The sequence below is a fragment of the Ambystoma mexicanum genome, chromosome 2p (assembly GCF_040938575.1).
Source record: "Ambystoma mexicanum isolate Mex_15411 chromosome 2p, UKY_AmexF1_1, whole genome shotgun sequence".
Classification (NCBI taxonomy): domain Eukaryota; kingdom Metazoa; phylum Chordata; class Amphibia; order Caudata; family Ambystomatidae; genus Ambystoma; species Ambystoma mexicanum.
Genome location: NC_090923.1, coordinates 261,038,063 through 261,065,500, shown reverse-complemented (window position 1 = coordinate 261,065,500; position 27,438 = coordinate 261,038,063).

Sequence of the window (27,438 nt, the reverse complement as noted above, 5' to 3'; positions counted from 1 at the left end):
TATTGCCATGTCATCCAATCCCTCCCCATCTCAGCTACGAACCACACCATGGCATGGCATGCAATGTGAAAGCAACCAAATGAATGCACAACACATGACACAAGTGTCACAAAGTGCACTGTCCCAAATGGAAACAGGCCACAGACAATTTGCTCTCAGTAATCAATAAAAAACAACACACATCAACAAATACTTACCAGCAAGAGAAAACATTAGTACATGATCAAACAGTGGCAATAAATGACAGTAAAAAAAATAAAGTAGTGCAAGTGTCACAACCTGACTAAGGCAGCACATCAACCCCTTTCAATAACAGAGTGTTGCTGGTAGGCAAATGTGTCAGTGTAATGCATACAACATGAACTGCATCTGAAAAGGAGACAGGCTTTTTAAGACATGAAGAAGGTCCATGTATGTAAGGATAAAAATGGCCATGTGTGGACCGGGGGGGGGCGAGGTACAGGGTGCACCCCATCACCCACATGCGTGTATGTTGAGAAAAAAAAACTTCCATGGGCTCATGGCCTGCATGGCTATGCTACAGTGGGAGAACTGCCGTCGCTGTATTCACCCTCTGGTGCTACATCAGAAGGTGGGCGTGATATGGTAGGCAGACCACGCAAAGCCCTGGCATGCTCCTCCATGGCAGCAAGCATGCGGTGTGAAAGGTTTGGTTCTGCAGGATGATGGTACGGAGATACCCATGCAGCACCTCATGGGTAGCACGCATCTCTGCCTGTATGGCCTCGCGTGATGCCCTGGAGCTCAGTTGAGAGTGTGCGTGTCAGCTGCTCCAGCTGCTGTTCTGACCTTGTACTCCAAGACACTTCAAGTTCACCCAGAGTACCTCTGAGGGACCTGTGTTCTAACCTCAGGGCATATCTGCAGAGTCACTGTGGGCCAGTGACTCTGCAGATATGGCTCTAAGCAGAGTCTCCACTCCAGCCCGTCGGTCCCTGTCAGATGCCAACATGTCCTCCCTGTGTGAGTGGCAAATGTACTCTGTTGCCTGGTGCTGAAGGTCCACCTGCCTTTCAGGGGGGAGAATGGAGTGGCCACCCTATCCATGGCCTGAGCCATGATTTCACACAATGCCCCCTGTTGTGCTGCTATAGTGTAGATGGAGTTCTCCCACACAGTAATGCCTGGTGGCGCACGGCCACCGCGTTGGCGGGCACCACACCTGTTTGGAGCAAGGTGATGTGCACCTTGCTGTGCTGGCACTGCCTGAGTCTGCAGGACTGCATTCCGCTGTCCAGTCATTTGGTCGACAGACAATTGGTCGACAGACAAATGGTCGACGCAATTTGGTCGAAAGACAAATGGTCAATTTTTTTTTATTTATATATATTTTTCAGGTTTTTGTTTAGGAAAAAAAGGGGGTTGGGGGGACCCCCCCCAAAAACAAAAAAAAAATGTGAAAATACAAAAAAAAAAAATAAGACCATGGGCCTCATTACACGGAAGGCGGTGAGCCATGGCGCTATTAGCGCCATGGCTCATGCCGGTAAAATACCGGCACTGCCTTGGCGGAAAGGGGATTTACCGCCCCATTCCAAGGTTGGTGGGGCGGTAAATCCCCCTTCCGCCATTGCCCTTCCCCATTCCCATTCCTGCCCCATAGGGCTCTCTGGGAATGGGGAAGGCGCTAATTACGGCACCACAATTTTGCGGTGCCATAATTAGCTCCGAGGTCCCTTAGCGGGTTGGTTTTTAACGCCTGCAAAAAGCAGGCGTTAAAGCACCAACCCGCTAAGGGACCTCGTAGTAAGGCGGTAATGGTTAACGGTCACCGCTACCATTAACGGTGGCCGTTAACCATTACCGCCTTCCGTGTAATGAGGCCCCATTTGTCTTTCGAACAAATTGCGTCGACTATTTGTAAAGTCGACCATTTTTTTCGACCAAATGACCTGTAACCCTGCATTCCTCCTTTGATCTGCTGGCCCAGGAACAGGAGCAAACATTGTGGGGTGTGACCCTGCATCCGTAACCGCCACAGGCAGACTTTCCAACACAGAATGCCCCATAGAGGGGTCTACCCCCGTTGCAGGTGGGTTGGACAGAACAGCAACCTTGCCAGAAACACTCACCTGCGAAGGGACATATGTCTCAATGTCGATCAGCACCTGATTCATAGAGGTCTCCGGAGGGGTACCCAGAGACACTCGTGGACAGTATGCCCTGTAGGGGGATTGGGTTTTCACCCACCACCACCCCACGTCCTACACTGGTACCCGGTTGTGGCTGTGAGTACTCCTGGCTCTGCGCCATCTCCTCCTCCTCAACAGCATCAAGTGCCTCATGACCTGCAAAAACATGAAAGATAAGTAATGTAAACAGGCATGAGCACCATAGCACACACATATAGGCATGACAAGGCAGACATCCAGTACAGAAATGACACATGTCACACATGACAAAAACTCTGGCATGCATGCACTGTCAATGAGTTGGAAGGGGAGGAAAAATCAGACACTGATGGCTCCAAGATGGAAAACCAACACATGTGCTGCATGCTGGATAGCACTGGCATCACACATTAGCCTGTGGTTGGCATGGACAATTCACATGCATGACACATGTCAGCACACAGATGGCAGGTAGCATAGCCATGGGAGATTTGCCAAGGGCACCCAGATGGTAGCAAATCAGTACTGTAACCCATCTATGTGAGATGGACATCATGAAATAAAACATGGAAAAAAGTGTGACAAAACACGCATGTGCCACACGATGCAACAAAGCCAGTGTTCACTGATGTAGTGATGGCAGGCACATCGATACATCAATGGTTGGTCACTTCGACATGACAGAATACAATTGTCATGTTGAACATTCAAACAGGGCCCCAAAATGATTGTGTGCAGGCCATGTGTAGGTGCACATTACTCAATCAGCCTGATTGGTGAACTCATTCCCATAATAAGTCAAGAAATGTGGGCCATTGTGGGGTGTAATCTATGACTGAAGTATGTCACATTTGGGGCAGTAGGGCACAAAAATGTGTGGTAAAAATGCTAATGATTTCATCAATCAGGCAGAATGAACAGGAAAACAGTATGAACAATGTTGTGTCAAATTGACAGTTGAAGGGCAAGTGCAGTAATCATGTGCAAATTGTCAACTGTGGTCAGGAGGGATACTGTGAAATGGAAAACCATAGCCGGGGAATGGTTTGGAGTGACCACATGGATGACCCATAGCAGTCATGACTACACAGCCTCACCTAGCACTCAATCAGAACACATCACCCAAGCAACATACACATGGATTGCACATACATGCATGGGCACTCTCCGGACATTACTTCAAGATCTGGTAGGTCTCCCACGCCTTGGATCTGATCCTCTGTGATGAATGCTCCAGCGATAGACTCATGTTCAATGAGTTGTTCCTCCTCTGGTGGAGACCCACCGCCAGTCACCAGAGTAGAGGCATGATTGGAAGCCAGTTTGTTCTTTGCTCTGCGTTTCAGGTCATTCCACCACTTAGAGCAATCATCAGCTGTGCGCTTCACAAATCCAAGGGAACTAATGTGGTCCGCGATGGTCTGCCAGTCAGCCCTACGTTGAGCAGTCGTAGTCTTGCACCCTGAAGTCACCACCTTTCGCGGCCATGGGCTGACACGTAGCCCTAAAGTGCGTCTAGTTCTGCATCATTGAAACTAGGCTTCATTGACGTGCCGGAGTGGGTAGCCGTGTCTGGGGTCCCAGCCTGTACCACAAGAGCACCCTTTGTCCTCTTGGAAGGTGGTGCGGACCCTGTGTGGCTTACGACGCTCTGGTTGGTAGGGGCTGAAGCACAGGTGGACTGGGCACTCGAAGTAGCCAAAGGCACGATGACCAAAGGTCTCACTGCATGCATTGGCTGCTGGGTGATGTTGGCAGGACCTACCTCGGGGTGATGGACTTGGACCAACACTGTCCCGGCTGGGAGACTCGAAGCTGGGGTGGATTGAGCTGCAGCTGCCCCTGCAGCCACCTCACCCTGGCTACTTGGTGCAGCAGATGACATTGCTGTCCCAGATCCACGTGCCCTGGTGACAGTAACTTTCACCGCCACATGTGGCTTTGACTTGGTAACACGGAAGTCAGCCTGGGAGTCATCCTGTGCCAGTTCGGTTGACAATATGGCCCAGTTAACAAGCGCCGAGCTGGAATGGTGTCAGCTACATCACCCTGACCAATTGGGGGAGGGGGGCATAGGTGTCCCTGATTGGTCCTCCACACACTGGCCTCTTGGGCCACCCTGCACATCCTGGCCACGTCCCCTACCGCGCCCACCTCTTTGAGGTCGGCCACCTTTGCCTCCCTTGCTGCTTGGTCGCCTCACAACCATGGCACTGATGCTGTTGTGCAAATGGGAGGTGCAGTAAACAATTGCCCTGGGCAATTGGGGTGAAAGGGGTAGGGTACTAGATGGAATACGTACCCTAGTGCTCTAGCAAGGCTGTCTGTGACCCCTGGGGGAAGATGACGGTCACACAACGCACAGGCACCCCGAAAACAAAATTTAACGTGCATGCAACCCCTGGTAGACCATGTGCATGGAATAAAGAACCCGCACTACGCTGTGGCACCCAGAAACACAAAAATAAGTGTATGCGTGGTACACTCAGGCTACAATGACCTCTGAATGGGTACGCGACACACGGGGGCAACCACAGTTGGAAAATACATGCACGACTCACCGTCTGCCTGGTAAAGAACGTGAAAAAGACATGCGTGTGCGCATTTGCAACACCCCCGCCAAATGAAGAATTGAACGCTGTCTGAGTATACAGGGAGAACGAACTGGAACCGTTGTGAAGTAATCGCGTTTGAACCGACAAGAAGTACAAGAATTACCCGCTCGCTCGCAACAAAAGGCACGTACAAGAAAATGGCGTCCTACGGGTGCCTTTTAACCCAGCCCACACGTGCAATGTAACTTACGCGCGTATGTGCTAAGGGCCTTTCCTCCAATTACACGCAGTGACACGAGGACGTGCAGTTTTTGCACATATACAATCTACATGCACCCGTGTTGAAGGAAATGCCCTTGCAAACCCCAGAGCCCAGATCACGCACCCACCTGCCATCGTCTGCCTGCCTGCTGCCCACATGCCTTGCTGTTTGGTGCCTGCACGTCAGCCATCTGCAGGGGTGCAGTTGCTGTGACCACCCCTGCTGGAACAGAAGGCTCCCGACTGGGATTCCTTCACTCCACAGCCCAGCCCCAGGACCCAGTTGCCCACCCACACCTGCCTCTGGGGTTGCCATGTTGGACACTACACCATCTGGCACCACTGGCAACCCCTAGCCAGAGAGGCAGAGGGCTACCAGCTTCAGTGCCAGTGAAGTTGGTATCCTGGTGGAGCGAGTCCAGGGGCAGTATGATGCCCTCTTTGGAAGTTTGCGCACCGACAATGAAGGACGGATGCTGACGGGTGCCGGGTCCGCCTAACCAACAACCAGATGAGGGTCCTGGAACGTATACGCCCAGCGCTCCACCTCCAGGTCCTTGAGAGGCAGACCCGTCCAGAGTCGAGCGGTAAGTGTACATGCGTACTGAATGGACGCTGTACATGTTGAGGTGTTGCAGGAGTGTGCAGTTTGCACATATGTCTTTGTAGGGCCATGTATGGATGTGTATGTACAGGGACATGAGTCTGCCACATGTGAGTCCTCTCATGTGTGAGACACATCGATGGTGTATGTGTTGGTAAGCATGCTGGCCAAATGCATGTGTGGGTGCACACATTTTTAAATTTCAGTGTATGTGCTGTGGAAAGGTTGTGGTGGCACACATGGATACTGGCTCCACCTGCATGTATCTGCACTATGTACATGTGCATGTGTGTGTATTTGACAAGTGTGCAACTGCAATACACCATGGATGCATGTGACACTGACATGTAGGAGGCTGATTTGTGAAAACAAAATCAAAATATCGAGGCTGAGTACCCCAAAAGGAAATACACCAAACACGTTACAAAAGAACATACAAAGTACTTTAATTTATACTGAATTCAGTTACAAAGAACGGAACAAAATCAGATAGCTATCGGCCCTCAGTGCAACTCCAGCATGCTTCAGTGTCTTCAGTGAGAGACGCTGTACATTGGAATTTGTTGCTGTTTTATACTATTTGAGAACACGATGTCCAACTGTGTGTTCTGGGATTCTTCATACAAGTCTTTTCAAACATTAATACAATGTAGTTAAACAAGTGTTCTGAGTTCAGTATTTGAATACATTGTTCTTAACATATGCTCGTGGATTAGTTTCATTGACACGAGAAATCCTTTACACACAGGTCAACGAAGGACAAGGTCTCAGTTCACGACCTCAACAAGTTACATATTAGCTATATACAGAGGTCAAGACGGCCATGTTGTATTTCGAAATGACATCGTCCACCATTTTAACTCACAGGATGACTAAAATGGCAGATTGACCTAAAATGGAGGCTTACATTGATTTTAAGGTCAGGACCTTGCGACACGGATTTCTTCTCAAGTGACTTACAAGCAGCTTGGCGTAGGCCAATATACATATATTCATTGTAATAGGAGGCACAATATAATTTCTCATTTGACAGATTGGCAGATGTGACATGGATGGCGATGTTATCACTGTGACAGGTGGTGGAGATGTACAGATGCATGTATGTCTGGTGGCGTGTGTGCATGTGTTCTGCACTCCCCATGTTGCATGTGATGTCAGGCTCACCTTCGGCTGCTCATTCTGTTGTTTGTGTATGGATGGTGCTGCCTGGTGCAACATTCCTGTTGATTTGCTCATGTGTGTGAGTTGAAATGACATGTGTGTTGGGGAGTGTGATGCCATGTCTGAAGTTTGACACTGCCACTCATGTGCAACTGGCATGTGTGTTTCACACCATTGTACAGTGCCCTGATGCCTGTGTTCTATCTCTCCCTGTCTGCAGCGTCAACTGATGAAGAGGGCGGAGACGGTGCTGTGGAGCAAAGCGGCAGGGATTGCACCGCCAGCCGGAGACGCAAGGCCTGGCTCCCCTCCCATGTTGTCATCTCGTCGGAGTTTGAGGAGTCTGGTGCCGCGTCCTTGGTTGCAGCTGCCAAGGGTAGGTCCAAGAGGCGGAGGTGGACTCCTCGGCAGCAGAAGGGACAGCTGAGACCCCACAGAGTCTGATGGAGGAACATGGCACGGAGTCATCCAGGTTGGTGTGGGGTTTGGTTGAGGAGGAGGCTGTGGAAGGGACACACATGTGGTCTGGAGGGGGGATTCCATTGGTGCTAGTGGTGCAGTCCAGGGGCAGGGATAGGAGGCAGCACAGGCCGCCTCGGAGGTGCCTGTGTGTAATCCTGTCCCCGATCCTGTGACTGCATCATCCCGCACCAGCAGGGATGCCTTCGTCCAGACACGTTCTCAGGGAGGGGATGAGCGCACAACAACTGGCCTTCCTCTCCCTGCGGATGTGGCAATCCGGGACTGGGTTGAGCCTGTCCTGGCTGGGATGGCGTTGCGTCAACGGGCCATGCGAGATGACCTGCAGAGTTTTTGTGAAGACTCTGCACGTTATCTCTGATGCCTCTTTGACCGTGTCGACCTATTAGGACGGGTCACCAGTGCTGGATTCCTCCGTGTGCTGGACCTTGTACCCACCCCTCCCTCAACTGATCCCCCTATGCACCAGTCGTCCTCCGTGCCATCTTCCAGCCCAAGTATCACCTGGGTACCCTGTGGAGCTGCCTCTGACCCAGCGGCCAGGCTGGTGGAGGACACATCCCTGCCACAGTCGGAAGTCGGAGGTCCAGCAGGGGTGGGCACCCCAACAACTGCACCCCAGCAGGAGGAGGACGTGCAGGCATCAAGAGCCAGGGCACAGGGCACAGGCACGGCAGCAGCAGGCTCAAGGTGGGAGCGATGATGGCTCGGGGCCATCAACATCAGAGGGGCAGGCATCGGCCGGAGGGCAGGAGGACCCTGGATTGGGTGTGTCTTCCGTGTGGCACCGGTTGGGCCAGCAAATAGATGCGGAGCAGCGGCGGGCGGAAGAGGCACGGCTCACTATGGTCATGGCGGAGAACTCAATGCGCAGGGTGCTGAGGCGGGCTGATTGCCTCGAGGCAATTCGCAGGGAGTTGGAGGTGGACATGGCTATATCCCTGAGAAACCTTGGGGCCATGGATCAGGCCCGCCTCCAGGACGGAGTTTGATGATGCCCTGGCCCGGGATATCAACAAGTGAGCCGTAGGACTTGCCCGCCGCCATTTTATATAGTTAATTAGTGTTAGGTTTCCTTTCTGTTTTTATTTTATTTGGGGCGCTTGGACAATACCCCACCTTTTTGTATATAGTTGTTCATTAGGTAGGGTTTTTGTAGGTTTCCTTTCAATGGTTGGGCTCATGGACCCTGGATTTGTACTTTGTATATAGTTCAACATAGGATTTCACTTCATTTGATTTTTTTTTTTACCATGGATCAATGGATTTCTTATTTTTTCACTTTGGATTTCGTTTGACGGATAGACACTTTGGACCCATCTGCTTTTGCATGCATGCAGCTTCTTCTTTTTTATTTCCATTATTGTGTGATTTCATTTCATTCCCTTGCTTTTGAGTTTAATACATTTTTATTTCATACGTCAATGTGTGGTATTCTCTCTTTGGTTTCATGCATGTCAAGATGTGTGTTTTCTCATGCTCTTGCACCCATTGTGTGTGTGTGACGGACATGTATTGATGTGCATACTTGGCATTTGGGAGGTATCATGTGATGGGCATTTCAATGTGGGGTGGATGTAATACTTGGTTGTGTGTTTGGACTGGGGTGGCGAGGGGTGTGATTTGGGTGGCCATAAGGCCCATGATTGTGGATCGTGATGACGTGTTGGGGGGACATGAGTCGGGGCCTGCTGGCAGGTGCCTGTCACTGCTGGGTGGGTGGGGGTGCAGGGGGACATGAGTCTGGGCCTGCTGGAAGGTGCCTGTCACTGCTGAGTGGGGGGACATGAGTTAGGGCCTGCTGGCAGGTGCCTGTCACTGCCGGGTGGCTGGGGGTGCCGGGGGACATGAGTCGGGGCATGCTGGAAGGTGCTTGTCACTGCTGGGTGGGTGAGTGGGTGGGGGGACATGAGTCGGGGCCTGCTGGCAGGTGCCTGTCACTGCTGGGTGGGTGCGGGTGCAGGGGGACATGTGTTGGTGCTCACTAGTGCATGGTGACATGTGGGCTGGCTGGGGGGCATTGAAAGGGTGTATGGCCTGCCTGCGGGGCATGGCCAGGGGTGCAGGGTAGTCCCCTGTGGCGCTGCCTGCCTGCGGGGCATGGCCAGGGGTGCAGAGTAGTCCCCTTAGTTGTGGGCTGCCTGCAGGGCCTGGGGAGGGGGGAGAGGGCACACCTGGGAGGACACACACTGCCAATTTGTGTGTGGTACTCCCCGCGCACCCCAGGAATACACATACCCCGCTCGCCCAGCGAAATCGCATGTGAAACTCCCCGCGCAACCCCCGAAATACATGTACTCCGCTTGCCCAAACCCTATCACGTGTAAAACTTCCTGCGCACCCCCAAAATACACATACCACTCTCGCCCAAGGCCTATCGCGTGTGATACTTCCTGCACACCCCCGAAATACACGTACCCCGCTCGCACAAGGCCTATCGTGTGTGATACTTCCTGCGCACCCCCGAAATACACGTACCCTGCTCGCCCAAGGCCTATCGCGTGTGATACTTCCCACGCACCCCCGAAATACACGTACCCCGTTCGCCCAATGCCTATCGCATGTAAAACTTCCTGCGCACCCCCAGGATACACGTACCACGCTCACCCAAGGCCTATCGCGTGTTGAACTTCCTGCACACCCCCAAAATACACGTACCCCGCTCGCCCAATGCCTATAGCGTGTAAAACTTCCCATACACCCCCAGGATACATGTACCCCGCTCACCCAAGGCCTCTCACAAGTCAGACTTCCCGCACACCCACCAAATACACGTACCCCGCTCGCCCATGGCCTATCGCGTGTGATACTTCCTGTGCACCCCCAAAATACACTGTACCGGCCCTGTGAACTGGTGCAGGGTTAGAGCGGCCCTTTGCGTTGCATTGGGTATTTCAATGCCTTATCCTTGCGCAAGGGGCATACTTGGGGGCGTAACTGGTGCTGCGGGATGTTCTCTGCATCAGCGCTCAAAATGGCTTTGATATTCCATGAATACGCGGTGCGCCAGAATGCTGTTTAGCGCACACGGCTGGCGCACACTGGCGCACGCTCCCTCTCTGCGCTGCTCGTGTGCGCTGCCTTTGTGCTGAAATCTATGAATTACCCCGTCAATGCATTAAAGTCCATAAAATGATAACCAGACACACATAGATGGCGGCTGTGTCCTGGTGTTCTACAACACACTAGTGTTTTGAAATGTGAGCCGTGCATGCGCAGTAGCATGCTGCAATGATCATGGAAGTAACAAGTAAGAAAAACAGGCACCCGATATTAGACATCCAGTCGCCAGCAGCGGTATACTTGCAGAGATGCTCCTGATAGAAGGAATCTAGCAACACGACCCTAACTAGGTGAGTTCCTTGCTGCACTTGCAGAGTCATAGAGGATTCGAAAAAATCTTTCAGACTCCAGACGGTGAGAAATACGGAGAGGAAGGTTTTGACAGTTGTGAGCCCTAGTAGATATTCACTGCTAAGAAAAATAATACAATAGTTTTAAATAAGTAGTGTTTCAATAAGTAATGGATGTGAAGAGAAACGTTGTGTACTCTTACATTTCTGAATGGGACGCTTAAAATATATTACCCTATTTGAGAAAATCAAAAAGAAAAAAAACAATAATTTTGACCCTTCTTTACTTGGCTGTGCATTCGAAGAGGGTAAGGAGGGGGGTTTTGAACTATGAAGGGGTTATGTGAACACACATTTACAAGTATACACATAGGATGAAAGAGACTGAAAAACCATCTCCAGTCTCCCTTTACTCTATCCCCCATCCTTCCCCATCCCGCTCTTTCTATGCACAGGTGTGGTGTGATGTACAATCAACACTCTCAGTTTTTCTTATTGTGAACAGCACTACGCGAGTCCTGTGGCCCTGAAGAAAGTGGTTTATCTAGCATACCACTGAAACCGGTGGGCCTTTTTTAGCCCTCTTAACAACAAAGGACAATCAAAGCCTTCTAGAGGTTGCCATTAGTGAACAGCATAATGACTGTGTCAGAGAGAGATACTGCATGGGTAATGTTTTCACCATGCAATTTATTTCTTGGGGCATTACTAAGCAGTTTCAGATATTAATGCTATTTTTATGATCCGAAGCAGGGAAGAAGAATAAATAAGTTGGCTTTACCTGACAGGCTTGATGCACAAAATTAGGCAACATTGCCATAGGTTGTGCTTTTTAGATATGATCAAAAGAAAAATGAACTGTGCCCAGATAGGTATAGGGCAAGTCTATTTTTCTATCCAATAACCCTAGATAAGCGGCCCTCAAGCACTATATAGGGTAAGTCACCACAATAAGCAATAGATGGAATGTTGGAGGGCAAGCAGTTACATGTAGGGTAACTTAAAAATCGGTAAAGAAAATAATCAATGACCTAACACTGTTTGTGTGATAAGAAGTTGGATGTGTTGTTAGGGATTATACCCACCACTAGTCCTCCATTTGCTGTGTTTTTGATAAATATCAATGACCATACTACAGATCTGCCGTATTTGATTGCGCTCAAAAACAAAATGATAACAGCCACCTCGCAAGCACAAATCATTCATGCCAAATATGGAAAATTCTCGTGTGCCCCTTTGATAACTTTCTACAAACAGAAAGTCTTACCGACAGTCCTGTACGGTGCAGAGTCCAAGTGCTACTGATCAGAAACATACTTGTTAAAACTCGAAAACATCTTCTGGAAACAAGTACTTGCATTACCCAACTCCAATGCGCATGCTCAGATATGAGCTGGGAGTACTTTTATTGTATAGAAAATGTCTCCTAAGCAATAAACTGGGTATACTATTGCATATTTTATCTAATTATCTAAAGTGTTCAACACACAACTTCAAAACAGAATGGAGGAAACAGACATCACTATTATGGCTGCAAGCGATATCTCGTCAGAATTGTTGCTATCAAATAGGAACCGAGCAAAGCAAAAATGATGGCGGTATGATTGGATATGCAAAAACAAGACCTTGGCCATGAAGCCAGCGGTGTGGATTGCACTCTCAAATACCACTTTAGTGTGGGTTATGTTCTCTAGATGAATTTTTCGGAAAGGTACTTTGACGCAGGTGATATTTCATAAGGTAAACATATTTATTCTTTAAATTAATGTGTTGCAGTTAGAGTTCACTGCTTTGCAGATGCATCAAAAAAGAAAAAAGGTTGTGGCGTATGAATTTTGGATTTACATATCCTTCATCAGGACTAGCTTATTCTGGTCTACACCAATAAACAATTAAATTACCCAATGTTCCAGAGCATTATCAATTCAATTATGCCATAAGAAACATAGAACATATGCACAAAAAGTTTCAAATACACCAGTGGTGGCGAATATATGCGTCAAATCCACGTATCCATTAAAAACCATTGTATCAAGTGTTCAAAGGTCCAAATTCACACCATAGAGTTCAGAATTCACAATACAAAACAAATCAAGTAAAAAACAGTTCATCACAATGCCAGTAATCGATTCAACATTGATATTTGAGTGTATACACATAGTCAGTATGAGGTATTAGAAATTGACAATGCCTGGAAGTACATAATATTCATATGTATGTGTTTTCATGTTGCAAAACAAATGTGACGGGTTTGGAGAAAAAAGGAAATGTGACAGTTATCAGAGAGAGAATATTCATGAAGGTATGTCATATAACTTGTATCTCGTATAAAAGACTGACCTGTAGATGCCCGTGTCAGTAATAACTCTGAAATGCAGTAGAAATATAATGTATTACGAGTACAACAGTGTCTACTTAGAAATTGCGCTTCTTACCAAAAGGCCTGTGAGCGGGGTTCTCACTCTTGTTGGATGTCTGCATCCATGTTATAGAACCATGCACTGAAAGAATGTTTAGAATCTAAGTCAGAATGCTTAAAATTTTCGGTCGATCAAAAAAACCGTTCGGTCCTGTTTCACTGACTTACCTTCTACAAGCAGTGGAGCTGCTGGTGCAGACGCGACAGAAGCGCGTGCCCGAACTCGGCGTTAGTTAATGTTTAGATGGTCGCCATGACAACAAAAGTTACCATTGTTGTTTGGTGGCCATCTTGGAATGATCAGTTGTCTGATCTATTCGATCGCTACTGTGGGCATACGACACACATACTGGGAATTAATGCGTAAAAAGCCAAGTGGCTAGCACTCAAAATATAGATTGTACAATTGCTGCATTGTTGTGGTCCTGTTTATCAATCATTATGTGTTATTAATATTGTCTATCTAGTTACGCATTTTCGCGTTCCCATTATGTGATGATTTTATTGATTTTAACAGACTATAGTGTCTAGCTCTAGCTTCTATATATTTGTACTGCTAAACTATTCATTCCAGAAAACAACTAACGGTGGGGTCATTGGATATGTACAAACTGGTCATGCTCAGCAGATACATCATTTGAAGACAATCCATTTGCTCCAAAAGAAATTTGAATCCCAGAATCATATTTAACAAAATTTCAAGGGCTGGCGTATAAAAACACATTCTTATGCTTCCAATTAAATTAATGGAAAACTAGAGAAATCCTGGCCAGGCAAAAATACCCAAATGAAACAATATATGTAGATTTGGCTGCAGCCCTAAACAATGTGAGCACTTAACGTAAGTTAACTATAAAACAAATTCAATACTTGAAACCGCATTTAATGATGTCATCAGATATCTTGTGGGATCAGATATTTCAAACCAGATTGACAATGATCAGGATCTGAATTGTCAAGTTTCTTATGCCATTGAATTAAGCATAACCTAATGGATAAATACCTTTAGTTTCATAATTTAATTACATTTTATTCAGATCTTGATTCCCAGGTTTTATAATGATATAATTGTATGATATTTTAACTTGTTTGAAAACATTATATTGAATGGTTGATTATTTCTGTTTCAACCATAACAACAAAAATATATATATGGTGGAGCTGCAGTGGGTGATAACGAGGAGAAGAGAAGTCTGAGGATCATGGTGGGTTGATAGTGAGCGTTGTGGGATGTATTCACCCACTTTTCTGTGCTATGCGGTATCACTCTAATACTTATGGCGCAAGAAACTGCAACCATGGCGGCAAAACTCTTGTGCGTGCCAAAAACTGCCAAAAACCTACAAAAACCATGTGCTTCAGCACACAAAGAGAGGGATGAACAACCAACCACCCAGGGTGCATGTGTGGTGGAATAGCGCAAACCCTGCAGAAAATGTGCTAGTTGGCTCCATGACCAGCAAAAAGAGTGCAGAGAGAGAAGCAGTGCTTTGTAAATAAAACTCCAAAATGTACCTACAAATGACATTTGCTTTGGTGCTAAAAACTCCAAAATGCCTACAACACAACACTTCCCAACATCCAAAACCTTGCTTGGCGCTAAAATGTATGTAATCTAATGAAGCATTGTGAACATACAAAGTCCTAAGGTGAAGAGGAAAACATTTCATCAGACAAACTGGATTGTCTGTAAACTGACAGCCCTGTCAGAATCTGGGTGCAGTACCCTGAGCTACCCGAATGACAGCTGTCAGATGAGTTACTGATCAAACTTTAAAGTGATTTAAACTAAAATGTCTGCCGGATCAGCAAACATAAAAAGGATTGTGGCAAAAAAGAATACAGATCTCAGTTGCTTTTTATACACACAGTTAAAGCTAAGAAAGTAATGCATTTATGTTTGATGCAACAAATGTGTTTTTTCCTGGATTTTAATTAAGAAGATATCAGTTTGGCTGAGCTGCAACCCTTTGGAAGTGGACAAACAGGTTTCTCCCAGGGGGAGGGCTATCCTCTCAGCTGAAACTCACTTGGAGGTGCTAATTGTGGGTTAGCCCAGAGAAAGAGAATGAACAATAGCAGGCCCTTCAGCCCAGGAAACAGAGCTGTGGGAGTGCCGTAAATGGCTCCCGGAAGGAACAAACCAGGAAGAGGATGCTCCTGGACTAAAGGGAGAGAAAAAGGGGCGTACCATTAGCTGTTAAGCATGGACAAAAAACAATTTTTAAAAGACTCATAACTTATGATTCAAAATGGTGAAAAATATACCAAGGACATATCTGTTAGTCTAATTTTTGGCTGCACGTTTTAAGAGGTGGAAGAACCGTGTAGCATGTTCTGGACAGGAATGGCAATATATGTGGTTTTATGTGAAATGTATGAATCCTATAATTGTGAAAATGTACTCACCCACCCCTATGTTAAACACACACATTTGTGGAAATTTGCATAAAGTTTGGAAATTGTGTTCATAGCAAAAAGGACAAAATTCTGTAGAAAGATATAACAAGATCCTACAGCTGCGAGATTTTGCAGCTACTACATAAAATATGGCATTTTTGTGTGTGATTTCTGTAAAAGTGACCAATGTAGAAATGTGTATTTAATATAAAATCCAATTTTGAGACCTGTAGTTAAAGGGAGGTCTCTGAGAACTGTAAAGCAAACCATAAAATGTGACATCATCCGGCCTTGATCCAATCCCTCAAATGCAAGGCAGAGATGAATTTTTGATCCAATCCCAGTTCACAGGGCCAAGCTTAGCTAAGCCAGCCCATACACCCATTTTGCGATGTCATTTGAAAGGATAAATAGAGAGAGCTGACAACACATAGGGAATGACTGAACCACTCACTTTCCTGAATCTGGCGAAGCACTCTGATCCAGCATTCTACATCCAGCCCGTAGTAGAGAACTACTGATTTCAGCAAGGTCCAAATCCTCAAACCTATTCTCACCACCCAGTGACACGCTGTGGTGTGAGAACACCTTTTGAACTAGTATCCTGACATTATCTGGCTTGCCACCACAAGGCTTGCCTGAGGAACAATCTATCCAGCTGATTGAACTACCTACAAACAAGAAGGGCAGATCCTGCGCAAATCCAGTGACCGGCCTAGCTGATCCAATCCCGTGCTTGATGTGCTGTTCTTCCTAGACCAGATCCAATCCATGACCAGAACCGACGGTCCAATTTAATAACTTATTCCGTGAGTATTAATAGGAAGAAAGTGACCCTAATATATCTGCATTGTCTGATCCCTATCTCAAACCCATCCCATTTCTAATTCAGAACCATAGTATTGCTAGAACAATGTTTGCGCTGATTCTTTTCTCATCTGAAGAAGTAGAGTATCCACAACAGGTGGGTTACGGTGGTCACGTGACCATCTGTGGCATTCGCTTTTTTATAGTCATCATCTATTGTAATCAACCTATCTGTCATTTTCAAAGTGGATTTCTGTTTTCCATTCTCGCACCTATTTTACAAAATGACCTTCACTAAAACCTCTATAACTCCCTCAGTTTTTATGATAGAAACGAAATTCCAACTCCTACTTGTACCTAACATCCTTAGCTATCCATAGAACCATGCAATTCTCCCGTTATAGCAAATATCACACAAGGAAAGGTTTGCCACAATTTTACATTCTGAGAAATTTTACATGTGTGAAATAGCTTTAATTTATTTCCCACTTGGGCTTTGAGATTTCAAATGTTTCCTTCTGAATAAATCATTGCTTGTGATTGTTTGCAACTGTTCAAAGCGGCTTCCATAGGAATTTATAACAAATTAAGTATTTTTGACCACATTTGGTGTTTTTGCTCAGTCAATTCCAAAGACAATTTGAAAGCCGTCCTGACAGCTGAAAAGTCAATTCCGTTTTTCTCTGGTGTTTGAAGGGGGAAGGTGGGGCTGATATTTGGTTTGATTTGTGCTATTCCTGAAAACCTACTCTCTCCTCCCATCTCTTTACATTGCCTATTGGGGGTTTGAGGGGTGTTGCAGCCATACTGCCATCTGTCTAAACCAACACAAAAGTATTCTGTTCTGTGCTGCATTTGTTTTTGTGCTCATTACTGGATTATTAGTGTATTAAAGAAACTATTCAGTGTTCTGTAACCCCATTGGTGATTGTTGTTAATCTATTAACATATATTGTGATTTAGATTGTAAATACATAAATAAATATGTACCTTTGCAAACTAGCCTGATTCCTGGTTCAGTGTGACCAGGGGTCTCAGGAGAAGGGTGAGATATGAGTGGTATATAGTTCAGAATATTGAATTTATAGATACAAATAAATAAGGGTTTCAATTGCGCACTACATGCTGGGCTTGACTTGGGTGTGTGCCAGATTGAAATCACTTACAGTGTTTGAGTTTGTCCTGGAGTAATTTGGGTCTTTTGTTGTGGAGGGCACAGTGAGTGATGAACCTGACTGTAAAGGTTTCCATCAACTGATAGGGAGTCAGTGTAGGACTCTGATAGTGGGGCTAATAGGTTCTATAGGTGAGAGGCCAATGAGGCGAGGGGCAGCAGCATTTTGGATACTTTGGAGGTTCCTTAGCTAGAAAGCCGGGGTTCCTAGATAAAGGCAGTTTGCATAATCTATGTGGGCGAGGATGATGGCAAGGATAGTGGAGATTCTGTGTGGGTAGGTGAGGTATGGAAAAATGTGCCTGAGGATGCGTAGATGATAGAAGGGTATCACGTAATATTATCCCCACGAATAATATTGCCATATATATAGTCATCGGGAAACAGCATAGGTAATATTATTGATGGGGTTAATATGTTAATATTAGGTTTAAATGGGAGTGGGAGTTGCTTGGGCATCCCCCATCCCTTAAAAAATGGAGGTTGCAAGGTTGTCCCCCACAAGTTTAATGGGGTAATATTGACACAAAAAAACAGCACCATTCTTGTATGGTGACATTTCTGTGGCGATATTAACACATGGGACAAATAGAAGCAGGTTCTGAATCCAGAGTTGATGTGTTGGGAGAGGGATAGATTTGAGTCCAGTGTGTATCCAATGTTTTTCACCGAAGTGGAAGTTGTTAGCTGTGTCCTATGGAGGGTTGCCATGGGATCTGTTGCAGAAGGAGAGTGGTTTTGCCGCATACTAGGATTTCTGTTTTTCCAGGGTTGAGGAGGAGGTGGTTGGTCATCTCAGAAAGTCAGGACGATAGGTCCGGGTATGCGGTACCTGGTAATTTGGAGATTTCAGGGATTTTCTGGGTGTTGTCTGCATAGTTGTAACAGGTGAAGTTATGAGATTGGGTGAGAGCAGGGAGAGGGCTAAGGTAGATATTTAAGAGGCGAGGAGAATAGGAAGTTCACTGCAACACCCGTTTTGGCACTTGGCGAGAGAGGGGGGAGAATGATTTGAGAGTGATTTGAGACAAAGGAGGAGATCCATGTTAGTGCAGAGTCCTTGATTCCTAATGAGTGTAGCGTTTCTATGAGTATGGTGCAGTCAATGATATCGAAGGCGGCAGCTAGTTCAAGAAGGAGGAGTGCTGCACATACTTCCATGCCCACTGTTCTTTTTAAGTCATTCCGAACTGATACAAGGGAGGAGTCAGTTCATCTGAGGGGTCTTAAGTCTGTTTGTGCTGGACCTAGAAGGTTGTTGGCTTCTGTGAAGAGGCAGAGATTGTTATATGCTGTGCGGTCCAGGAGTTTGGCAATAAAGTGGGTGTTGGAAATAGGATGGTAGTTGTGGGGAACGAGTGGGTCGAATGAGGTTTTATTGAGGAGGAGTTTGATATAGGAGGGTTTGAAGGCTCTAGGGAAGATCCATGAGTATAGGGACTAGTTAAGGCTTGATCGTGCAATGTTGGATGCACAGTTTGATGTAAGGATGCTCTTGAGGAGTGTAAGGGGGCAGGGGTCTCCAGGAGAGCCTGAGAACGGCTTTGCTCTAGGAGCATGATGAACTCATGGTGTGAGATGGGGGTGAAAGAGGAGAAAGCTGGCATAGGGAGGGAGGTGGTTCTGGGGTTAGGTGGAGAGTGCGGAGGGGCAGGGGGCATCATTGCTATTTTGGAAAGGATGGCACAGTGTCTATCAAATGTGTCTATCAGATTTTCATACAGGGCCTTACATAGAGATTGTGAGTTAGAGGGGTAGGGGTTGAGCAAGCTAGTGTATTGAATTCTGAGATGATTCTGTGTAGTTCCTTGCTTGGGTCTCAGGAGTTCAGGATTCAATTCCCGTAGAAGGTTATTGTGGCTTCCTAATTTCTGAATGCTTGGTCCTTTTTCAGTCCTGTAAGAGAGTATTTGTTTTGAGGAGTGGGGTTGGTTGTCCAAGTCCGATCCAGTCAGTGCATGAGAGTTGTGATACATTTTTGTTGGCGTGAGGGGGAGGAGGGCACTGGTGAGCAAATGATGGAAGTGTTCAATGGCAGGGTCTTCTGGAGTAAGAGTTGAGAAGGGAATTGCAAAGATCTGGGTTAATTGTGACTTTATTCCTGAGAGAGATGTGGGAGGGAGTGGTTGGCGATGGTAGGGCAGGGAGGTAGTGAGAGCTGAGGTCGGGAGGGAGAAGAAGATTGTGCAATGATCTGCCCAGATTAAGCAATGGGGTGGTGCTGACTACTGCATCAAGGGTGTGACCTGCGGTATGTGTGTGGAGGAATGTGAGTTGTGTCAGGTTGAAAGCTTCTGGGTTATCCATGAGAGAGCGGGTCATAGGGTTTGAGGGAATGTCAAACCAAATGTTGAAGTCTCCTAGTATGGTGAGTGAAGGTTGCTGATTGAAAGTGGTCGATAGTGTGCAACTAAGGGATTCTGCATAATTCCTGTTGTATCCAGTGGGTCTTTCTAGAACTAGAACACTATGGGAGATAGCAGGGGAGAGTTGGAATTTGATTCACAATCAGTGCAGCAATTATTCCTAGTTTTACTAGGGATGCAAGGAGGGCAGAATAAAGAACAGAAGTGTCAGAATGCTGGCCTAGGGTGATAATCCTTTGTAGTTTCTTCTGCTATCCCTGCTATAGCTAGGTGGCCCACCACCACTACCTAGGATCAGTATAAAATAAAAACGGCTGTTAGACTTTCCAGGAGGTAAATAAGCCAACATAGTGCACAAGTGTTAGTTGTCAATTAAAAGATTGGTTATTTCACTGTTGTGTTACGATTACGCTGAGCACTGGAGCAAACCAGTTAGTTTGTGTCTGGCCTCCTTTGTGGTGCAGTGTCAGTCATTACTACATAGCAGAAGGATTTAATGGATTAAATCCTAATAATATGGGTTAATCAATAACACTTGTAAGGATTTAATAAATGCACCTTTACAACTCCTAGTCAAACGGTTTCTCCTTTCACTCACTGCATGCAACTATCAGTTCTAACTAGAGCAAATGTTTCTAACAAAAGAACCACCCTTATTGCTTTCAGAATCCAGAATTCCTTGGTTGCTTACATAGATATCAAAATCATTATGAGATTAGTGGACATGGTATTTTAAATATTGCTTATTTTTAAAAGCATTAGGCCTCATCACAAGTTGGGCGGAGAGGTAAAAAAGTGGCGGTAATGCTATCCACCCAACTATGAGTTACGTGTAAAGTTGGCAGAATTACATCCACCTCTCAGTTGGTGGAAAATCTGCCGACTTTCTGTCAATTTTTGGTGCAAATACCATGGAGCAATTAGCACCTCGGTAATTGCGCCTAAAATGCACCATTGGGTCCAATGGACACAATATGAATGGGGACTTACTGCTGTACCACAACTCGTAATCAGGTGCTAATAGCGCCGGACCGAGTTGCAGTAACGCTATTTGCGTTGGCCGGTATAATAGCGGATATACTGCAGGGTTACCACCCACTCGTGATGAGGCCCTGCATTAGGTGCATAGCAGGTAGTGCATTGGACATAGGATATTTATTCCAAGCGATCCCAAATCGCGGTAGTTGCTGTATAAAATGAAATAAGTGTTTTAAAAAATCACACCTTCTTACGGTTACCGTCATGTGCATGATAGAATATGTATGCTGGAGGATTCTTGCTCTTACGCTGTGACACACATGGCACAAAGAACTGCTATTCTCGTCTCTTCCCGTCACTTACACAGTGGAGGTGGATGCACTGCTCTTTATCTATTAAGGTTCAGCGGTTAAATAAAGCCTTGTGATTTCTGTCACGCAACTGTACACTTGATAAACAGATGATGAGGGCAGGATGCATGCAGTGGGTTTTCCACGGAAAGGCTTGGCTCACGCATTGGATACTGGGAGATGCCTCATGGCAACGGTCAGAGTGCCGCTGAAGGGACTGTTCAGTTATTCATCTTTATCTTCTGTCACTTGGCTAAATGCAGTGCTGACATAAAAGGGCCCTCACACATCGTTTACATGGAATATAATGTGTCCATTATTTGACATGTGTATGGTCAGTTTATCTTTCTTGTGTGGCTGGATGTTTGTGCTCCAGCATAGTCCTGCATTTATAAGGATTTCAGAACGTGAATTGACATGGTTTTTAAGGATTTAGGTGATCATTAAAAATGCGAATGTCAGTACACCATTCTTTGTTATTATGGATCAAATAGTAGCCCGTGTAAGGTGTGTCTGGGTTTTTATGGAGATAGTTATTTTTGAAATGTGTATGTCCTTTTTTACAGAAAATATCAGATGGGAAGTTTATGTAACTATAGCTCTTAAGGGTATTGCACTTCCAGAGTGGGGCAGGGGAGGGCAGCGATCATAGAGTATATATATGTGCAATACATATGCATAGATATTGGTCCGATTTACTATCTCTTTCTTTTCCCGTAACATATGGCAAACATTTTTTGCATGAATAAACTGTAACTTAAACTTTGCACACGATTCAGCATAAGTTCCACCTGATTCATTAAGAAAAAGCACTGATCCCACAAAAAAGCAAGTCCAACTTCCATTGCAGAAATCAAGCTAGAACAAGTCAAGGTGCTAAGCAAAAGCAATTCTAACAGGACAATACAGTTTTACTTCACCCAAGACATTTTCTTCCCATACATCGACATCGGACCCTCTGCGGCAAAGCCCTCAAAGGACAAGTGGGCTGAGTTGAGCGACGCAGTTGCACAGGAGATGCTGCACAATTATACGTAGCACACATCGCTACAGCTATGCTTCCATATCTATAGGAACCGAGGTTCGGTCCCTCTGCGCGTTGAGCAATGCAGGTGTTTGGCGGCAATGCGGTAGTGGCGTAGTCTGTGAGAGCAGACAATCTCACACTCCGGTCTGTGTCTGCAAGTTAAGAAGGTGCAGTGATAGTTAGCTTTGCTTCCCTCCACACAATCCCCCCTGACCTGTGCCCCTTCTCCCTCTTGCATAGGCATTGCTCCCTTCTCCAATCGGTCTTTGCACTCGCCCATGCACCTGCATCCTCCCTGCATACGTGTGCTCCCTCACATCTTAGGCCACGTGTGCTCCCTCGCATCTTAAGATGCATGTGCTCCCTTTCATCTTAAGCCACATGCTCTCCCTGGCAACTAGGGATGTGTGTGCTCCCTGGCAACTTAGGCTGAATGTGCTATGTCGCAACTTAGGCCGCGCGCATTCCCTCTCGGTCACATGCACCCCCTGTCTTGCTGTGTGCGCTCCCTCGCATTGTAGGTCCTAGCATCCTGTTCCATTCCCCCCTGCATTTCCACCTTCCTCTCACATCTCAGCCGTTTCCATTCTCTGTTCTATTGTGTACTGTACTTGACATTATGTTCTGCTCTACTGATTTTGGAATTACATTACATTGCCTTCTTTCTCTACTCCTAGGATCCTCTTGCGTTTTGTGCCGTTTATGGGATTGATTTTGTGTGTTTTCTACTGTGTTGATATTGTGTTGTTCTCTACGGTTTTGACACTGTGTTGTTTTTTCCATTAGATTTCATTGGCTGCATTCTTCACTTCTAGATTAATTGTTGTTCTCTGTGCTTTGCTGTTGGTTTCTGGATTGCATCTGCATTCTTTACTTCTATTTTCCCTGCTGTGCTCTGTGCTTTGCTGTAGGTTTTGCATTGCATCTGATTTTGCAGGTCTGGTGATGTTGTTCTTTGTTGTTCTCCCCTCCATTTCATGTCCCCCCCTTGTGCCTCCCTCCTGTCTGACCCACAGCACTACCTCCCCATCTCTGATTGGGCTCCCTTATCCCTTTCTCCCCTCTTTCCTCCCAGAACCTTTATGGTGCTCTCTTTCTCACCTATTTTCTCTAATTGCTTTTCTATTGACTATCCAATCTCTCTCACTAAGTCTTGCAGGAAGAAGATCAAAACAGATATCCTGTTCACCAACAAAGGCTTTCCAATCGCTGATACCTACACCAGTGCTTCCTCCAGACCCTTACCGTCATCCTCTTTGTCGTTCCCTCTCCAAGCCTATGGACCACCATATGGTCTCTGTTCTCTCTTCTTTTTACTCTTCTCTCATTAATGGTGGCACCAGGTGGGAGGCCCTCTTGGACCCCTTGCACTCCTCTAAGATCATCATTAATGTCTACTTGAATGGCACGTCTTGGTCCAATCTCCTCCTTTTTGATAGATGCTTCCTGCGCCTTATCAACTTCCTTTCCTCTCCTGCTATCTCCTGCTATCTCCTCTTACCCCTCTCTGGCTCCTCTGCCACCTCCTTCCTCAGCTACCTCTCTATCACCCCCTGATGCTTCTCTGGCCACTCTGTTACCTCCTTCCTCCACCACACCTCTGGCACTCTCATCTTCCTCTCTGGCTACCCTGACGTCTCCTCTTTTCTCCTCTTTCCTCCTCTGCCCACCCTTGGCACCTCCAACACTTCCGCAGGGCATACCTCTGTCCTGTACCTCTCCACGGAAGTCCTTCAAAGCGGCAACCTGCTCCACATCGCTACTCTCAACTTTGGCTCAGCTGTCAAACATTCCTCTGACATCTGCCATCTCCTGGAAGAGCTTGATTTGGATGGACTTGGTTTACGGCCAGCTCTGTCACGAGTTTTGAGACTCTCATTCCTGATGGCTACACGATCCTCTCTTGACCCAGAACCAACTATCCCAGTAGGGGTGTAGCCTTGATTTCCCTGGAGTGGATCCCTGCTTCTAACATTCCAATGCAGGGCTACTCCTCCTTTGAATGCCTACTCTGCAGGCTCTCTATCTCTCCTGGCCTCTGTCTGACATGGCCACTATCTGCAAGCCACCTGGCCAGGGTGGTCTCTTCCTCTTTGAGTGGGCTGACCTCTCCTTCTCCCTCCTTGCCTCTACCTCTCAACTTCTCCTCCTCGGAGACCTGAACATCCACCTGGATGCTACTAGTCCTTCTTCGGGACTCTTTCACAACCTCTGCAACTTTCTCTCTCTTTCTATTCTTCCCTCCGGCCCGACTCACTCGGCAGAGCGCACCCTGGATGTTCTGATCTCCTCAGACCTCCACTTCTCTCTCTTGGAGTGACCACTTTCTCCTTTCCTCCCACCTCTCTCTCTCTACCCCTCACGTTAAGCCGGCTCCTGATCTGCCACCTTCATTGTCGGTCATCCGACCCATGAAACGTGTGTCAGTGGAGGAGGATTTATTGCCTATACAGTTTCATAAGAGCTAGAGCCGAGAACCTACCAAACTTAAAATCAAATTGGATCAACTGGTCTGCCAAAGCCAGACAATTTGCCTCCAAATCTCTGCAGGGCCAACACAGTCCCATGCTCACATAGACAAAACACCCCAGATGTTGATAGCAATTAACAACCACCAGAATTTGACCATTCAGTGCCCATCTGATTTTTTTTATTTGGATCTATCTTTATTTATTACCAAGATTTTCGACTTACTGATGTTAATTGTAAGATCCAACTTTCCTAGGAAAGCACTGAAACAATTGAGGCTCTCTGGAGACTTATGGGGGTCATGTTGCAGATGACCATGTCATCTGTGTAGTTCAGATGTTGCAGCTTAAGATGTCCCCATACCGTTGGATTTGTTTTCACTGCTTCCCAAAAACAAACCATTTCTTTTATGTAAAAATTAAATAAGAATGGCACGAGGACCCCTGGGTAGTCTCTATCCGATTCGAATATGACCCAGGCAAGTCCAACCTGATCTTTATTTTCATTCCCCTGTGCAGAACTTCCAAAATACTAATTCGTGGACGAGGACATCCGTTATCATTGCATTTTTTCCATAGTACGGCCCGATTTGACGTGGTCAAAAGCCTTGCTTATATCGAGGAAGGCCAGATAAACCAGTCTCCCTTAAACTTTTACTTGTTTAGCCAATAAGGACACTAGAAAGCTATTTAACACAGTTACCACCCCATTCTTAAATCCAGTCTTATGCAGAGAACTTATGTAATTCTTATTGGTCCCAGAGAAAATCACCTATCTGGTCATTCAATGGGTCCGTTTCGCAGCATGGTTCCTTGGATTGATCCCAAATTTGAGTACACACTTATTGACTATTGCATACCGAGAAATTGGAAGCTGACAGTTCAACTTGCAGTGGTCACTTTGTCCATCCGCCTTACTTCCGAAGCAGACAAGAAGACGTAATGCAGAGTTGATCTCCAGCAGTCGTTAAAAAACCCATTTATCAGTGTCAAATCCCAAGCCTTGAGTTCCTGTCTAACCAGGACCCCCCTCTATTGACTTACATTAGACGTCTTTTCCCTATTAGGGAGTTGATACCAGCAATCTGTCAGGCATTCAGAGTTAAAGTCTCCACAATTCATTACAGGGGCACCTTCTTCTGTGATTTCACCCAGAAGGAGAAATTAAAGATCAGACAACAGTTCCTCCAACTTTGTGTTCTCTTGATTAAGGTATATGTTTACCAGTAAACACTTCAGAATCATTCTATACCCCTGCAGTTTATACTCTAAAAGAGTAGCAAGCTAATTGAATATGTTTGACTCAATCTGGTGCAATGTAAAACATTGATTGCATCTGATTGCTGTCACGATCGCCCCATAAACATGACCTCAAAACCATCAATGAGTGGGGTACTAACCATCAGGGTCTCCAAATTATGTCATATGATGCGAATACAACCTTATTTCCCAAAATACTTGCACAATCTATAGCGTACCAGGATACTATCATAGTATCCGACTTTCACTTTCCCTATGCATTTCTGTTTGCACCTCTATGAAGAGACTCTACAATTAGTGACCAATCATAGGTAACATGTCTTTTCTCTCTTGTTCCCCAGTGATCTTTCCCTTTGTACAACTCTATCGTCAAGTTGTTATTTGTCCCCTCTCCCCTTTTATTAGCTGTTTCTTTTGTGTCATTAGAGCTTATATCATCAAGGACCCATACTTCTGACACTTTGAACCCCAAAGAAAGGTAACGTTTGTTTTCAGCTAGTATGGCGTTCTTGATGATTTGTAACTGCAAGTGCGCTTTACCAATATCTAGACAATCTTCATATACAAATTCGACCACTTTAATGTTCCCCCTGTTAACCAAACCTAAACTGGGGATCTCAAAGAGTAATGAGAGAATGTAATGTCTGATTAAAGAAGCTCTGTTTGAACTTTCAAAGAGTCAATTCAAGTATATACAATCGTGTTCCATCTTTTGTACTTCACTTACCAAACTTTTTTCCCTACTCTCCTTCTGAGTTTTCCTTTCAATATCTTTAAAGTGCACCTGCATTTGAATTACCTCGGTGTGCTTTAAACTTATATAGGAAATACATTTTGCAAACCTCCATGTACCTATGTTTCAACTTTAGTAGTTTCTTTACTACCCTTGCATTTACAGAATATTGGAAGGAGTTTCTGTGATTCTTCTTGTGCTTGCCTGGTATCTCTAATCGGTACTGTCTGCAAACTTGCTTTATTCCCTTTAAGTACGTTTACATTGGACTCCCTCATAATACAGTATTTCCCAAAGTCTTTCATTGTTACACTTTCCTCTTGCTTGTTCATCTTGGAGCCATGAGTACAACCTTGATCAAATGGTTCAAACATCAGAAGGGTAAACCGAGATATTACTTAGGTCAAATGAGGGTCAGTGATTGGGCTCCTGGGCTGGAAAGTTAGTGCCTGCCCCTGCGCTAGCCCACCAGTGGCAATTTTAGCATTATCTGGCAGCGTTCCCTGAACTCACTTTGCCTCACCCCTGTTCATGGTCACTTTCTTTTTTTCCTCATAACTAGCAGCTCCAGCACTGTCTAACTGCACTGTCTAACTGGAGCCTTAGTTGATTTTGAAATGTTTGCGAGCTCCAATTTTTCTGTTTACCTGACATCTTATAGTAGTTCTACTTCTTTTAATTTGTGTCCTTTCCCTTTTTAGGTTTTGTTCTTATTACAGGGTGCTGATGCTCAATGTGACTACTGCTTAATATTGTCGGTAGAATCTCGTCCTCCATGTTGTTTTTTCCCAGACCTAGAACAGATATTGATGGAAAGAGTTCTTCTCTTATTCTCAATTCCAGAACCTCTCCCCCACTGTTTCCCTGCCTAAGAATGTTACCCGTTCCCTTCCCTACTTTAGCTTCAAAT